The sequence below is a fragment of the Stegostoma tigrinum genome, chromosome 8 (genome assembly GCF_030684315.1).
Source record: "Stegostoma tigrinum isolate sSteTig4 chromosome 8, sSteTig4.hap1, whole genome shotgun sequence".
In the NCBI taxonomy this organism is placed as follows: Eukaryota; Metazoa; Chordata; class Chondrichthyes; order Orectolobiformes; family Stegostomatidae; genus Stegostoma; species Stegostoma tigrinum.
In genome coordinates this window covers 953,308-968,027 of record NC_081361.1, presented here as the reverse complement: position 1 = coordinate 968,027, position 14,720 = coordinate 953,308, and positions in this window count along the sequence as shown.

Below are 14,720 nucleotides of genomic sequence, written 5' to 3'. Positions count from 1 at the left end.
GGGAATGTGACAATAATGTGCCAGCATCTGAGAGGAATAGATTGGAATGTTCCAACAATGGACAGGGGTTTATCCTCTGGCCTTTACTATCTTTCTATCAATTGGGCGCCATTAACATTGTGGATAGAAGCTGTACTGATGGTTATTCAAGCTGGTTACTATCCCATCCTTGCTATTGTTGGTGTTCCCGGTAAGTCTCTCTATCTCTGCCCATTCATTTATTCTGTAAGCCTTTGTGACCAGCGACTCAATTTCTAAGCTCTGTATTTGGCAAAGAAGGAAACTATTGCATTCACTTTCAATTCCAAACTCAATTCTTATTCGAGGGTTTTTTTCACCTTCGCTTAACAAACATCTGAGGAAGAATAAAAGTGTTCATAAACACCGTTGGCCCATTTTGTCCTGAGCTGATTTATATCACAGCATTCCCTTTATCACCAATAATATTCCCAGTCTTCACTTCTGCCTCAGTGCTGTTTCTGATTAAATCATAATCTGCTCCTTTCCAGTTGCAGCTCTCTTCTGGCCACACTTGCAGTTACTCATATTTTGATTGTATTCTTATTCTTATCTCTATCTCGACCTATGTCAGTTGCAAAGTGTGAAGCCAGTTTGATTCTAAAATGAGGTGGTTACAGCTTTGTGCCACTGGTTACAGCATAACCCGTCGATGGCCATCAAATGACAGTTTCATTGAACTGTTTAGATTCCAGAACATTCCAAGTAGCAGTGGTGCCATGTCCATCATCTCCTAAGTGCAGTGCTCTGATGTGTTCACTTGTTGACAGAGGCCGTCTCTCTTCACCCCAACCCCCACTGACCCACTGCTGGCTGGGATACATTACTCTGTCTCCACAGAATAAGTTATAGGAAACCTTCCAGAAATTCTACAGGACTGTGACTGTGAAAATGAGAAACTGTGGGAGATTAGAATTAATAAAGCGGAACTGCTCAAAACTAATTGAACTGAAGTTTGGTACTTTGCTCTGGTATGTCCCAGAGATTACATGGAGGTGGGAATAGAGCTTGTGAAAGAGTTACAGGGTCAGACAGCTCTTCAGTCCAACCAGTCCATGTCAAACATAATCCCAAACTATCCCAGTCCCACCTGCCTGGGCTTGGCCCATATCTCTCCAACTGTTTCCTGTTCATGAACTTGTCCAAATGTCATTTAAAACTTGTAACTACGAGAAAGAATTATTGATTACCATTCAGAATTCTTCAGATTCAGGAATTGCCAGTTCCTGCAGAATGGAAGTAGCTGTTGTAACGCACATTAAAAAAAACTGGAGTGAGAGGAAAATCAAAATAAAAATAAATTTTGGACAACTTGATATCTGTTTTGAGGAAAATATGGAACTTTTTTTGAGGGCTGTAAAAACTAGACACTTGGGAAATCATGATATGACTTGGCAGAGTCAACTTAGATTCAGGAAAGGGAAGTTATCTTTGGTAAACCTGTGCAGTTTATGTTAATTGAAACATCCAAAAATTTCAGATGTGTGTCCAAATTATCCCCAGAAATGTCTTCCATTGCTACTCCACCATCTTTCCTAAGATTCTATTCCTATTAACTCTAGCCAGTTCCTTCCTCATGATGAGATAATGGGAACTGCAGATGCTGGAGATTCCAAGATAATAAAATGTGAGGCTGGATGAACACAGCAGGCCAAGCAGCATCTCAGGAGGCTCTCTGATGAAGGGTCTAGGCCCGAAACGTCAGCTTTTGTGCTCCTGAGATGCTGCTTGGCCTGCTGTGTTCATCCAGCCTCACATTTTATTATCCTTCCTCATGATGTTTTTTTAGTTTCATCACTCAGTTGTCATCGTGTCACATCCAAATGCAAACAATACATTTAAACTGAAAGAGGGAGCTTTGAGAGATAAAACATGGAGAAAGATTGGAGTATTCATTAACTTGATTTATGTCATGTATGTATGAGATAGAGAGAAAGAGAGAGAGAGAGAATATGGGTGATGAGATGTAAAAATAGAGAAAACTGGATTATCGACTGAAGATGATGCACTTTCCTATTTGTTTTGGCAATTCCTGTGTGTTGTGGTCCTTTGCCCAGTGCATGTACGACTGAGTAATATGTATATAACAGTTGAAGCATCCACAAATGAGAACCAGTGGGAGTGGAGTATTTGAATTTACAGAATAATTTTGATATGGTTGCACCCAGGTGAGTGAATAAAATTAGAGTTGAGAGGTAAGGCGGAATATACTACATGGATTGAGAATTCTTTAGTTGAGAAAATACAGAGAGTGGAGCCCTTTTCCAGGCTGAATGCTGCTACATATGGGGTATCACATGAATCAGTGATTGGACCACAGTAATTTGAAAGGCATACAAACTATTTGAATGTGGCCAGCAACAGCATACATCTCATTTTGTAATGATTAAATGATGTGAGGTTGGGAAGTTTTGTGGTCACGAAAGGGCCTGCATGACCTTGATCATAGGTCACCAAAATTAGTACATACAGGGGTATCAGTCATGAGGGAAGTAAATGGTATGTTGTCCTTCATTGTAAGATGATTCATGTACATGAATAAAACCATATGTCTGCACGTGTACAGCCTTGATGCAAGAGTATTTATGGGCACTGTGCGCAGGCTTGATCTCTTTTGTAATGAAAGAACTCCTTGCCACAGACACGGTACAAATGGCCATCACCAGTCTAATCCCTGAGATGATGGGACCATGAGGAGCGAGTGAAGAAAGTGAGTGTTTAATATGTTGTGCTGTGAGAGAATCAGAGATTATTGCATTAAAATTACAAAGTTGGTGATGAACTCTTATATCCATAAAAGAAATTGATAGGGTGAGAAATCCCATACGTGACCCATGTAAATACATGTGGGTTTTACATGTAAAATGACATAGAGCCCCACAGTGATTCAGAGAGAAGCGCAGGCTCTGAATGAACTCTCCCCACATTAATCTGTGACCCTACACTGAACCCTATGTTGTTCACAATCCTGACAGCAGCCCAAATACCCTCTTTGTGACATGTGCCAGACCATCCAGATTCTGATCTCCATAGAGAACGCAAGCATCTATTTTCAGAGGATGCCACTTGTGATTTTGCACAAAACATTAGTCTTCCCACCACACTACTGTAAAACTGCATTAAAGTACTGCATGTGTACCATGAACAACGGAGGCACATTGACCAGCGTGAAGCAGACCATGTGTACAGCCTAGCTCCATTTGCTTGTCATGTTACCTCAGTCTGTTTACATGTAAGTGACTGTAGGGTCTCAATGGCCTTCTCTTTTTCATATGTAGGGACTCAGGGGGCTGTACAGCAGGGCCAAATGCTGAATTGATCCACCCTGGTTTCCTGAGGAACAGTTCGATGTGTGAAATCATGTGACATTGCTGTAACTGTAAGAGATTATTTTATGTTGGTTTCTTTTAAGAGAAGGATTGAACGAGAGGCACAAAGCTGTCTGGTTAAGACCATTGACTAAACAGTCTTGAGAGGGTTTGGGTTTTTTTTAATGCAGCCTGAATGAGTGCGACGAGCTCTCACAGATCAGAATTTCTGAGTTTTGCTTTTCAGTTGCATCAGAAGCTATTGGTGTCTCAATGGAGTTGGAAGCTTCAGTGAATGTCTCCTGGCTGCAGAATTTTCTTTGGATGCTTTTTTTCTCCTCCTGAATTGGAGAACGGCATGTGAGAACCTTCTCTGAATTTTATTTCTGACCAAAGTGTCTCTTTATGGGCGGCTACTATGCTGGAACAGTTAATTAGTAATATTTGCTGTAGCTATTATACTATTAGGTTATCCACCAGAGCGAGGTTATTCTAAATTCCTCCATTTTTTCGTTCTACTTTGACTACAGTGTTTAAATAAATCGTGTTTTGTTTAACATCTGTCAACTATTTCATTAACTTATCTCTGAATAAATGTCAACAGAAAGGCACCACAGACCTCTGGGGAAGAGAATTCCCACTCCAAATGCCCTTTTCGAATTTCTTCTCATCCACCTTATGGAATCAGAAAGTCACACAATGCAGAAACAGATCATTTAGTGCAACTTGCCCACACTGACTTGATATGTAGTCTGATCTATTCCCATTTGCCAATATTTGGTCCATATCCCCCTCAACTTTTCCTGTTCATGTACCAATCCAGATATTTTTTAGCTGTGTAATTGCACACACCTTCACCACTTCTGACAGCACTTTCTGATCACACACCTCTCTCTGCGTGAAAACTTTGCCCTAAGTTCCCTTCTAAGTCGTCCCCCTCTCACCTTCACCCTTAGCACTTTACTTCTGGCCTCCCCTCTCCTGGGAAACCAACCTTGGCTATTCAGGCTATTCATGCCCCTCATGATCTTATAAACATCTGTCATGTCACCCCTCAGCCTCCACACTCCGGGGAAAACACTTCAAATTGTTCAGCCTCTCCCTACAGTTCAGACCCTCCTGACCTTGAACATCCTTGGAAATCTGTTTTTTCTGCACCTCTCTAGGTTAACAACATCCTTCCTTCAGCAGAGCCAACTGGTATGTGCGCAGTATTCTTAAAGTGGCCTCATCAACATCCTGGACGGGAGTAACATGCCATCCCAACCCCTATACCCAATGCTCTGGCTGATTCGGGAAAGTGTGACAAACGTGTCCTTCCCTACCCTGCCTCACATGCTCCTCCACTTTCAAGGAACTATATGTGTGCACCCAAGGTCTCTTTATTCGGTGACACTCCCCAGGGCTGTGTAAGTCCTGCCCAGCATCACCTGACCAAATGCAAAACCTCTCATTTACCTAAATTAAACTCCATCAGTCACACCTTGGCCCATTGGCCCATCTGATCAATGTCCCTTTGCACTCTGAGATAAACTTCACCACTGTCCACTGCACCACTTTTTAATGCCATCTGTAAACTGACTAGTCATGTCTCTGATATTCACACCCAAACCCTTTATATTAATGATGGAAAGCAGTAAACTCAGCACTGATACTTGCGGTACACCGCTGGCCACTGGTCTCCAGTCTGTAAAACAATCCTCCACGTTCAAGCCAATTTTGAATTCAATTGGCTAGCTACTCGTCTGGATCCCACGTGAGCCACCATTACTAATCTGTTTACAATTCCGATCGTTACTGAACACCCTCCTAAAGCCCATATAGAAAATGTCTGCCACACAGCCTTCATTAATCTTCTTTATCACCTCTTCAAAATAATCAAGTTAGTGACACATGTTTTACACCGCACAAAGCCGTGTTGCCGATCCCTAATCAATGCTTGCCTTTCCAACTGCATGTAAATCCTGTCCCTCAGAATCCCCTCCAACAACTTACCCAGCTCTCATGTCAGCCTCACTGGTCTATGGTTCCCTGGCTTGGCTGGTCACTGTTTCCTTTTCCAGTCCCACTCCTCCACTGGGTCACAGCAAATTTTAAATGTAACCAGGTTGGTGATGTAGCCGATGATATATGTATCAGGCTGTGTCAGCGTCAGTGTAAGGAGCAAGTCAGGCAGTTTACTTTGATCTGCGAAAACAACATGCTTATGATCAAAACAAATTTACTCAAACTATGATGGAATGAAGAATGACACATGCAGTTCACACACACACACACACACACACACACACACACACACACACACACAAAGAAATGTGATCAATTCTCACAAATGTTATTCTGGTTCAAAATTTATTCTGTTCGCACAAGTTGTTGGCAATGGGATTACTTCCTGCAGCCCTTAGATTTGGCTGAATTCCCTTTGCTACAGCTGGTGGGAGATTACAATGAATCCTCGTCATGAATCCTCCATGAGTGGTAAAGATGATTGGTGCATTTTCAGCTCTCATACATTGATGTGATGAGGAACAAGGAAATAGAGACGGAGCAATAGGCTGTTGCTTTCGAGGCAGGTTACTTTTTTTCCCTCTGAGTTGAATCGCACAATAACACTATCCAACCCACAAACTGGAACATGTGAGGTCTCCTTGAACATTGTCTCCATTATATGCGTACATCATATTCCCTGCTCCATGTAGATGTATCATTGCTGCTGTAATACACAGAGCCACATATGACCGCACTCGTTATAAAGGTATGTTTATATGTGCCTGCACAACATAAAAATAACATGTTTAATATATGTTTAATACATATATAATCTGTGTTAACAAGAATGTGTCTTATTCCTAAAGAAATACAAAAATTACTGGAAAAGCTCAGCAGCCTGGCGGCATCCATGAAGAGAAATGAGAATTAATGTTTCAGGTTCAGTGATCCTTCCTCAGAAACTGTTTTATTTTTAAAATTATTTCCCCAGTTTTATTCTCCCATACAAGAGGAAATATCAGTCAGGTCTTCACCATTTACACTCACCTCAAGCTCTTACATAGTCAAGAACATTTCTCGTTCTCAGGCCTAAACTGTTAATCCTCCAGGAACTGAATGCCTTCATCGCAGGACGGTATATACAAGTTAGCCAGGAAGGAGCTGAAGGAAGGGCTTAGGAGAGCTCTAATGGGGCATGAGAAACCCTTGGTGGATAGCATCAAGGAAAACCCCAAGGCTTTTTACACGTATGTGCAGAACAAGAGAATGAACAGAGGAATGGTAGGGCCGATCAAGAATTGTAAAGGGAATTTGTGCACAGAGCCGAAAGAGATAGGAGGGGTCCTTAATGAATACTTTTCTTCAGTATTCACAACTGAGAGGGACCTCGTTGTAGAGGAGGACATTGTGAAACAGGTAGGCTAGAGGATGTGGATGTTCGTAAAGAAGATGTACTATGAATTCTGAGGAAGTTGAAGGAAGACATGTCATGCAGCCCTGATGGGATTTATCCAAGGATTCTGTGGGAAGTGAAGGACAAGATCACAGGGCCTGTGGCAATGATCTTTTCATCCTCACTGTCCATGGTTATGTTGCTGGAAGATTGGAAAGAGGTAAACATCATTCCCTTGTTCATAAAAGGGAACAGGGATAAACCCAGAAATTACAGAACACTTAGTCTTACTTCAGTGCTGGGCAAGTTATTGGAAAGGGCTCTGAGAGATAGAGTTTATGATCACTTGGACAGGCACAGTTTGATTCGTGATATGCAGCATGGACTTGTAAGGGTTAGATCATGCCTCACAAACCTTAGTGAATTCTTTGAAGTGGTGACCAAACACGTGGATGAAGGTGGAGCAGTGGATGTGGTATATGCGGATTTGATCCAGGCCTTTGATAAGGTTCCCCATGGTAGGCTCATGCAGAAGGTAAGGAGACATGGGATATGGGGAAATGTGGCAGATTGGCTGACCCTTATAGGACAAAGGGTGGTAATGGACGGGAAATATTCAACATGGTGCTCTGTCACGAGTGGTGTACTACAAGGATCTGTTCTGGGTGTTCTTCCGTTTGTGACATTTGTAAATGATTTGGATGAAGGGGTGGAATGATGGATTAGTAAGTTTGTGGATGATATAAAGGTGGGTAACTGTGGACAGTGTGGACGGCTGCTGTAGGTTACAAAGCGACATTGATAGGATGCAGAGCTGGGCTGAGAAGTGGCAAATGGATTATAACCCTGAAAAGTGTGACGTGATTCATTTCTGAAGGACAAATTTGAAAGCAGAATACAGGGTTAACGGAAAGATTCTTGGCAGTGTGGAGGAGTAGGGGGATCTTGGGCTTCATGTCCACAGTTCCCTGAAAGATGCCACCCAGGTGGATAGAGTTGTTAAGAAGGCACATGGTGTGTTAGCTTTCATTAATAGAGGGATTATGTTCAAGAGCCATGAAGTTTATGCTCCAGCTGTACAAAAGCTTGGTTCTGCCACATCTGGAGTAATGTGTTCAGTTCTGATCACCTCATTACAGGGAAGATCTGGAAGCATTGTAAAAGGTGCAGAGGAGATTTTCCAGGATGTCGCCTGGAATGGAGGGAAGGTCTTCTGAGGAAAACATAGAACATAGACATAGAACATAGAACAGTACAGCACAGAACAGGCCCTTCAGCCCACAATGTTGTGCCGACCATTGATCCTCATGGATGCACCCTCAAATTTCTGTGACCATATGCATGTCCAGCAGTCTCTTAAATGACCCCAATGACCTTGCTTCCACAACTGCTGCTGGCAACGCATTCCATGCTCTCACAACTCTCTGCGTAAAGAACCTGCCTCTGACATCCCCTCTATACTTTCCACCAACCAGCTTAAAACTATGACCCCTCGTGCTAGCCATTTCTGCCCTGGGAAATAGTCTCTGGCTATCGACTCTATCTATGCCTCTCATTATCTTGTATACCTCAATTAGGTCCCCTCTCCTCCTCCTTTTCTCCAATGAAAAGAGACCGAGCTCAGTCAACCTCTCTTCATAAGATAAGCCCTCCAGTCCAGGCAGCATCCTGGTAAACCTCCTCTGAACCCTCTCCAAAGCATCCACATCTTTCCTATAATAGGGCGCCCAGAACTGGACGCAGTATTCCAAGTTCCAAGAAAGGTTGAGAGAGCTAGGGCTTTCCTCCCTAGAATGACAAAGGATGAGAGGTGACTTGATAGAAGTGTACAAAATGATCGGAGGTGTAGATGGAGTGGAGAGCCAGAGACTTTTCCTAGGGTGGAGGTGGCTTTTATGAGGAGACATAGTTTTAATGTGAGTGGAAGTAGATATAGCGGAGACGTCAGAGGTCGGTTCTTTACTCAGAGAGTGGTAGGGGCGTGGAATGCATTGCCAGAGAGGGTAGTGGAGTCAGCCTCATTAGGGACATTTAAGTGGCTATTAGACATGTAAAAATGTGATAGTATAAGGTAGGGGTGGAGGTTAGATAGACCTTAGGTTTAGGGTAAAGGTCTGGCACAACATCGTGGGCCGAAAACCCTATATTGTGCTGCACTGTTCTGTTCTATATAGAGACCCACCTTTGAAAAGTTTCAAAGGCCATCATTTTTTATTAGTTTAGGGCATGATACCTACAGACAGTGCATTGGGTAGAATCTCAGCAATGTCCTGTAGAAATGCAGGGAAATATGCCTAAGATCATACCCAGCACCCTTTGCAGGAAAGAGATAGGGGATCATTCTTCCCCTCTCAGGAGTTACACAAATGGAGCAGACAAACATGGATTCAGAGAGACATCATTCCATTTCCTTTCCAAATCACTTGTGACATCTTCAGATTAACTTTATCTGATTTATGTACCAGGACCCACAACTCCCTCTTTCGCACGCAAGCTCTGCATTCTCCCTCCAGTTAAATAATTTACCGCCGTTTTACCCTTTCTGCAAAACACAAACTTCCCATAACACACACTGTACTGTTTTATTTGCAATGCTGAAAGTTTGCTCATTATCATCCCCTGTCTACAGCCCGTTATAAATGCTCTTCCTCTACTTGACATCTCATTGAATGACTGTACTGGTGTACTAGCAAATTGAGCTCCAATCTTGTCAGACCTTCGTCCAAATCGTTAATCTAGATTGTGAACTGTTGATGACCTCGCACTCATCCCCAAGGAATTCCAGTCACTGCAGCTTTTCAAACTGAAAATAAATAATTATCTCTACTCTGCATTTCCTGTTAGCGAACCAGGGCTTGCTGTGTAGCAGCCAAGAAAGGTTGCAGGGCCTCTACTGCAGTGTGTAACTCGTAGACGAGGTGTATTTGAGCTCAGCAACACACCATTAGGGCTATTTGTTGTCAGATCATCAGGTAGAGGTTGTACTGTCAATGACTCTGATACTTGAGCATTGAAAGAACAAGCACAGAATATAGACTGACATTTGAGTAGAATGCTGTACGGTCAAAAATGCTGTCTTTTAGATGCACCAATAAATCTAGTCTGCCCTCTCAATCAGGTGCTCAATTTTCCCCGGACACATATTGTGGAAGAGGGAAGATTTCCTATCAGTCTGGTGAACATTCGCCCCTTTACAAACACCACAAATACAGATAATCTTAAAAATTAATTTCATTTCTGGCTGTAGGTGCTGTGTGGAAAATTTCCCACAATAAAATAGAACAAAGTCTTTGACGAGTGACCTTACAGACGTTTGCAAAGTCATAAGGGGCACAGATGTGCAAGCAGCCAAGGTCTTTTCCCTGGGGTGGGAGAGTCCAAAACGAGAGGGCATAGCTTTAAGAGGAGAGGGGAAAGGTTTAAAAGGGACTTAAGGGGCAACATTTTCATGCAGAGGGTGATGTGTTTATGGAATGAGCTGCCAGAGGAAGTGGAGGAGGCTGGTACAATTACAACATTTAAAATTATCAGGATGAGTATATGTTTCGGAACAGTTTAAAGATGTATGAACCAAATGCTGCCAAATGGGCCTAGATTTATTTGGGATATCTGTATGGCATGGACGAGTTGGACCGAAGGGTCTGTTTGGATGCTGTCTATCTCGATGTCTCTCTGAATCCATGTTTGTCTGCTCCATTTGTGTAACTCCTGAGAGGGGAAGAATGATCCCCTATCTCATTATAACTTCCTTTCCCTCTGTAACAGCTTTGAGGGGTGGAGTGAGAGAACAACACACAGGATAGGAACTGCAGTTGGCCATTCAGACCCTCGAGCCTGCTGCTCAACTTAGAAAGCTCATGGCTGATCTGTTTGTGGCTGAACACCCCTTTCCTGTTGATTCCCAATAATGAACTCTCTTGTCCATTAAAGGTCAGTTGATCTCTGCCTTGAATATCTTCACTAACCCAGTCTTCACTGTTCCCTGCGGATGAAAACACCACAGACTGCACAATATTAAAGAGAAAGATAAATTCTTATCTCAATCTTAATTGGGCGACTCCTTAAAGTGGGTTACCCTCACAGCAAGTTACCTCCTCTTTAAAGAGCACAACAAATAGGAGCAGATGTAGGCCATTCATTCCCTCAAACCTATTCCATATTCCGATTGGCTCTGTTCAGTAAAGTATTTATCAATCTCAGCCATCACTGCTCTCTTGGGAAAACATTCCCGATACCTTCAGACCAGACAGCATAAGAAGTTGGAGCAGAATTAGCCATTTGGCCCGTCAGGTCTGCTCTAATGTTCGATCATGCTTGCCAAGTTTCTCAAAATAATTCTCTTGCCTTCTCACAATAACCCTCAATCTGCTCATTGATCAAAATGTATCTATCTTTATCTTAAAGACGCGAGTGTGTCTGTGTCTGTGTGTGTGTGTGTGTGTGTGTGTGTGTGTGTGTGTCTGTCTGTCTGTCTGTCTGTGTGTCTGTGTATTTCTGCTTTATGTCAGGAAATATCGTGGTCATGTGGGATTGTCCATCAGACTGGAAGCCTGTGATTCGCTGTGATCCACAGGGATTGGTGCTGGATTTATTTTTGGTTGTCATTCCAATAAATGATTTAGATGAAAATGATAGAAGGCATGGGTAGCAAGTTTACATATAACACTGAGATTATTTCAACTGTCAACAGGGAAGGCTCTCCAAGATTACAAAGTGAACTTGATTAATTGAATGAATGAATCATAAAGATGTACAGTATGGGAACAAATCCTTTGTCCCAACATGTCCATGCTGACCAGGTATCTGAAATTAATCTAGTCCCATTTACCAGTGTTTGGCCTATATTCCTCTGAACCATTCCAATTCATATACCCATCCAGATACCTTTAAAATGGTGTTTTCAAAAGCCTCCAGCATGTCATCTGGCAGTTCAATCAAATGTTTTTAAAATCTTTCCCCTCGCACCTTAAACCTGTGCCTTCTAATGTTTGACTCCCCATACTCTGGGAAAAAGACCCTGACTATTCACCCTATCCATGCCCTTCATGATTTTATAAACATATATAAGGTGCACATTTTACTCCAGTCCACACGAATGGCTGTGCTTTCTGTTATCCCGGGCCTGAATGCTGAAATTCAACACTGATCCTTCTCAATCAAGTCACAATTCTGGAAAAAAGTTGAACCAATTTGTTCAGACATTTTATGAAACACTGCTGTGGGAATTGAACCCAGACCTTTGGGCCCAAAGGTGGAGACACTGCCACCACACTGCAAAGGCCCCTGAATATGCAACATTACTCTCCTGTAAATTTGCTCATCAGCCTGTTCTGACAGGCTGTGACACACCTCTGTGACTGGCAGCACTTGAGTCCAGAACTTTTGGTCCAGGGCTAGTGACATTGCCACAGGTTCAAGGACCGAAATCGAATCCAGAGCTGTAGCACAGAGGCATTGGCACTACCCATTACACAAGGCCTAAGTCATGCTCAGATTTTGAGTCACATTTTGCCTGCCAGCTGTCAACTGAGTTTTGGTTTATCAAATCCTGGTTAACTTTTCTGAAGTACACAGGGAAGATTTTTCAGTGTTGACCAAATGCAAGGTACTTGCCTCAACCATTAGCATGTTGAGTGCATTTCTGTGCCATTGAGGTCAACTAATGACATCTTGAATTGCTTGGCTGTGACTTCCAACTTTCATGGTTATTATCTGAAACCCTCCCTCCACTGACCCCTTCTCTCCCTCCTCCTGGACACCACCCCAAGGCCTCTTACTCTCCCTTGACCTCTTCATTTCCAACTGCCATTGAGACATCAAGCACCTCAACCTCTCCAGCCTCTCACCCACTCCAACGTCTCCCCCACAGAGCATGCAGCCCTTTGCACCCTCCGCTCCAATCCTAACCTCAGTATAAAACCCACGGACAAGGGAGGTGCAGTTGTAATATGGTGCACTGACCTCTCCATCACCGAGGCCGGGACCAGCTCTCTGAAATCTCCTCCTACCGCCCCCTGGATCATGACCCCAACCCCGATCACCAAAATATCATCCTCCAGACCATCCACAACCTCATCGCTTCAGGTGGCTATCTAGAATATATAATATATATATATCTATCTAGAATACACCTCCTCCCACCGACCTTCCTTGCGAAAATGCCATCCCTTATTCCCAATTCCTTCACCTCCGCCGCATCTGCTCCCAAGATGAGGCATTCCACTCCCGTACATCTCAGATGTCCTCATTTTTCAAGGGCTGCAACTTCCCCTCCAAGTGGTCGAAAACCCCGTCGATCGGACCTCCCGTGTTTCCCACAACTCATCCCTCACACCCCCTCCCCGCAATAACAACAAAAATAGAATCCCCCTTCTCCTCACATTCCACACCACGAACATCCGGACCCATTGCATCATCCTCCAGCACTTCCGCCACCTGCATTTGGACCCCACTCCCAAATCTGCTTTCCGGAGTGACCACGCTCCCCGTGTCTCCCTTGTCCGCTCCACACTCCCCACCAGCCCCACCATCCCCGGCACTTTTCCCTGCAACCGCAGGAAGTGCTACAGCTGCCCCCTCACGTCCCCCCTCACCCCCATCCCAAGCCTCATGGAAACCTTCCACATCAAATAGATGTTCACCTGCACATCTGCTAATGTGGTATATTGTATCCCCTGTTCCTGATGGGGCCTCCTCTACGTTGGGAAACCAAGCGGAGGCTTGGAGACCACTTTGTGGAACACTGACGCTCGGTCTGCAACAAACGATTACACCTCCCAGTCGCAAGCCACTTCAACTCCCCCTCCCACTCTTTGGACGACATGTCCATCATGGGCCTCCTCCAGTGCCACAACGATGCCATCTGAAGGCTGCAGGAGCAGCACCTCATATTTCGCTTGGGAGCCCTGCAGCCTAATGGTATCAATGTGAACTTCACAAGCTTCAAAATCTCCCCTCACGCTACTGCATCCCAAAACCAGCCCAGCTCGTCCCTGCCCCCCTAATCTGTCTGCCCTTTCTCCCACCTATCCACTCCTCCCACCACAACTCCTACCCCCACCTCATACCTACCGGCCTCATCCCCATCTCCTTGAACTGTCCTTCTCCTCTTCTCTGATCCTTTATCTATCTTTCATCCAACTTCCTCCCTCTCTATATATATTCTAGAATCCCCTTCCCCTCTCCCATTTCTGAAGAAGGGACCAGACCTGAAACATCAGCTTTCCTGCTCCTCTGATGCGGCTTGGCCTGCTGTGTCCATCCAGCGCTAAACCTTATTATCTCCGATTCTCCAGCATTGGCAGTTCCGACTATGTCTGTAAACTGCAATGTTAGCGAAATAAATTCTGCGCTATGAAGAATTTCAACTAGACATTACTGAACACCAGACACGACAAAAGAGCATAATTTCCAACCCCAAAAGATCATATTGCAGATCACTATTTTCCACCTCTAAGGTGTGACTGCCCGCCTCCAAAAAGCATTAAATGTTACACAGCAACAAATTATATTCTAGGATCAAAAACAAAGTTGCTTGAAAAGCTCAGCAGATCTGGCAGCATCTGTGAAGGAAAAAAAACAGAGTCAACGTTTGGGGTTCAGTGACCCTTCCTCAGAATTGATGGTCACTGGGAAAATGTCAGCTTGTCTGCCGAAGATAGGGAGGTTGGTGGGTTGGGGAGTAAACAATATGATAGGGCCCAAAGAGAGAGAAAGAAGTTGGACAGACAAAGGAGTTAATAACGATCAGGCTGGGAGGGTGAGTAGTTGCTAATAGGGACTGTTAGTGACTAACAACAGGGAGTGTGTAATGGCAGGCTGTGTGGTAACAAGGCCTGGTGTGTGCAGTGGGGTGTGGGACATGGGAGAGTTTAGGCTCTAAAATTATTGAACTCACTATTGAGTCCGGAGGGCTGTAGGGTCCCCAAGTGGAAAATGAGGTGTTGTTCCTCCAGCTTGCGTTGGACTTCGCTGGAACACTGCAGCAAGCCAGAGACAGAGGTGTTGGCCAG